This window comes from Vigna umbellata, chromosome 10 (genome assembly GCF_029865625.1).
Source record: "Vigna umbellata cultivar VRB3 chromosome 10, Vumbellata_1.0, whole genome shotgun sequence".
In the NCBI taxonomy this organism is placed as follows: Eukaryota; Viridiplantae; Streptophyta; class Magnoliopsida; order Fabales; family Fabaceae; genus Vigna; species Vigna umbellata.
The window spans coordinates 22731922-22735212 of NC_142174.1; the positions used below are offsets into that span (position 1 = coordinate 22731922).

The 3291-nt window shown below is 35.9% G+C and overlaps 1 pseudogene; it reads right to left on the reverse strand.

Annotated features, from left to right (window-relative positions):
* Positions 1–855: 855 nt before the first annotated feature.
* On the reverse strand, positions 856–2203 carry LOC148192196 (uncharacterized; annotated as a pseudogene).
* Positions 2204–3291: the final 1088 nt, after the last annotated feature.

Sequence of the window (3291 nt, forward strand, 5' to 3'; positions counted from 1 at the left end):
TAAACTAGTTAAACCACGAGTCCCCGGCAACGGCGCCAAAAACTTGATGACAAATTTATGAACACCGAAAAACGACGCCAAAAACTTGTTTAACCCTCGGCAAGTGTGACCGAATCGTATCAAGTAATAAACTCGGTAAGACCAAGTATCATTCTCCCAAAGGACTCACGGCCTAGTTAGTTATATGATTTCTTGATTATTTAAGACTTGAGAACAAATTGTTATAAGTTTCAAATGCAAAGGACAAAACGTAAACATGTATGCATGTGATGATCAATGGGAAAGAAGAACACAAACACTGAACGGATTATATGGATGAGTATGTTGTTGGGGTAATCAATTTCCTTTTATCCACTTTCATATATTTTAGGAATTCATCATTCTTTTCATCAATGTTAATGCCACTCTCTAAATTACCTTAATCCCGATGCCTCGGCGAAGAAAGCCTATCCTTAATTACGATCATTCTTTTCAAACATCCACCAAGACCCATCAGTAGGTGTCAAACCTAGTATCTTTCAGTACATACTTAACCACCTAGTATCCTTCAGTAGATGTTATACCCAAAAATTTACAGAAGTAATGTCCAAGTTTACAAAAATTTACATAACCAAAATAAAATCAAAAGAAAAATTGTCCTCAAATCACTGGAATGCCTTCCAGCAAGCGCTCTTTTAACGTCACTAGCTTGACCCAATAAAGCTCATGTTCCATCTTCATGGTTGATGTTCATATCACACCAACTCATCAACTGCTTCCGGTCCACTTTTCTGACTCTTGTGGAATGTGGAGACTCTATCTCTATCACCTTATTTTCTTTGTAGTCTTTAACAACCCACAACTTGTTTTTGAACTTCACAGGTTTACCAAGTTGGAGTCGTTCTTGCATCTAGTCATCATGGACCTTTGTTCCTTTCCCAATCTTTTCTTCTTCCTGTACCTGAAACAAAGAACAATGTTTACCTTTGACCTTTGGCTTTTCATCTTGATGGCTAGTCATGAGTACATCTTGATATGTAGCTTTATGACTAGCTTCTTCCTCCTGCATCTGCCTCTCTTCTTTGAAGACATCTACAACAACTTTTTCTTCTCGATCATGGAACACCATTATGCCTTCATCCACATCAGTTATGACTTTGGTCGTTTTCATAAACGGTCTTCCGAGAATAATGGGTATCCTGTCATCCTCCATTTCCATCACCACAAAGTCCACCAAGAACTGTAGTTTGCCTACACAAACTATAACATCCTCTGCTATACCATAGGGATTCTTTGAGGATCCATCTACCATTAATAAATTCATCTTTATAGGCTTCACATCAAGATCACCAATCTTCTCCAGTAAGGAATAAGGCATCAAGTTAACACTTAATCCTAAATCAAGTAAAGCCTTCTTTATCCTTTTCTTTCCTATAACGCATGGAATGGAGAAACCTCCTGGATCTTTTGCTTTTGGAGGGAATGGCTTCTTTTTAACAGCTTTATACTCCTTTGTCTCATCATCTCTACGTCTTTTCTTTGTAGAGACTTCTTCCTCAAGCTTTGTATAAACTACAATGTGCTGTAATATTTCCTTAAAGGGTACATCATTATCCAACATCTTAAATATTTTTGTAAAGTCAAATTGTTTCTCATGATCTGTTGGAAAAGGAAGAATGTCTTCAGTCTTTATCTCTTCTTTTTCTTTTCTCTCTTCTTTTTCTTTTTCTCTTTTTTCTCTCTTCTTTTTCTTTCTCTCTTTCTAACTCAACTATTTCAACATTTGCACTCACTAACACCTTAATGCTTCCCTGGGGTTAACCTCAGTATTAGCCCCAAAATTTTTGTCCGGCTTTTCCTCCAACTGCTTAGTAATTTGACCCATTTGCATCTCCAAGTTTTTAATAGCAGCTTCAGTGCTCTTTTGAGTGGATGCAGTTGCCTGTATGAATTGCTGAAGAGTTTCTTCCATCCTTATTGATCTTTCATTAAGTGTGGCCATTTGTTGCCATAAGGTTGATTGTTGTTGTTGCTTGTTAAATTGCCCTGATTGTCCAGCTTTCGCACTTTGTCCTTGACCAATACTTGGGTGTGGTTTCCACCCTTGATTAAAATTCCGCTAACGGTATGGAAATTGATTGGCCATGAAGTTAACATCCTCTAAAGCTTCCACTGGAAAGGCGCATTGACCATTGATATGGTGACCACCACATAATTCACACATATGTTGTTGAACCTGTGCAACAGTCTTTAACTCTTTTGACAGTTGCGCAAATGCCTTTGTGAGATTCTCCAATTGTTGAGTTATTATCTTGTTCTGAGCTAACAAGGCATCATTGGATTGCAACTGTAGAACTCCTTTTTGTTGAATAGGAGCTCCTCTTTCACTATTCAGCTCATTATCATTAGTAGCCATGTTTTCAATTATTTCAGTGGCTTCCTCTGGAGTCTTCCACTTGATATTGCCTCCAACTGAGGCGTCTAGCATCAACTTGGATTAATGTTGGTTTCACCTCCATATTAACTGCATTGACCCTCGGTCTTGCTATACTATTGAAATGTTGAGGGCCAACTACATTGGTGTAATCTGCAAGAGTCCGTCTAACATTATTATTCTCCATCTCCTCAGTGCTATGGTAAGAACCTTGTGGTGAAGGTTGTAAAAGAATTTCCGAAGGAGGGAAAAGTTCTTTAGATGTACGGATGCTTCTCCTCCGTCTACTCTCGTCTAAGCCTTCAAGAAAAGGTTCTGAGGTTTTCTTGCTTCTAGTTCGAATTACTTCCTGCATACACAAGAAAATAAGTCCCTAGAAAAATTTGTTAGCACAAAAAGATATAGAAGAAATAATATAAGAGAAAAGAAGATAAAATAAAAACAAAAAACAGAAAAATAAAAATAGAAAGCAGAAAAATAAAAACAGAAAAATAAAATAAAATAAAATAATAACCGAAAAAACATAAAATAAAATAAAATAAAATAAAATATAATATAATAATAACCGAAATATAAAAAAAATAAAAATAGAAAATAAAAAACAGAAAAATAAAAACAGAAAACAAAATTCAAAATTTAAAATTCAAAATTCAAAAACAAGTCAAAGATAATCAATAATCACACAAATAAACTAGTTAAACCACGAGTCCCCGGCAACAGCGCTAAAAACTTGATAACAAATTGATGAACACCGAAAATTGGCGCCAAAAACTTGTTTAACCCTCGGCAAGACCTACTATCGCTCTCCCAAAGGACTCACGGCCTAGTTAGTTATATGATTTCTTGATTATTTAAGACTTGAGAACAAATTGTTATAA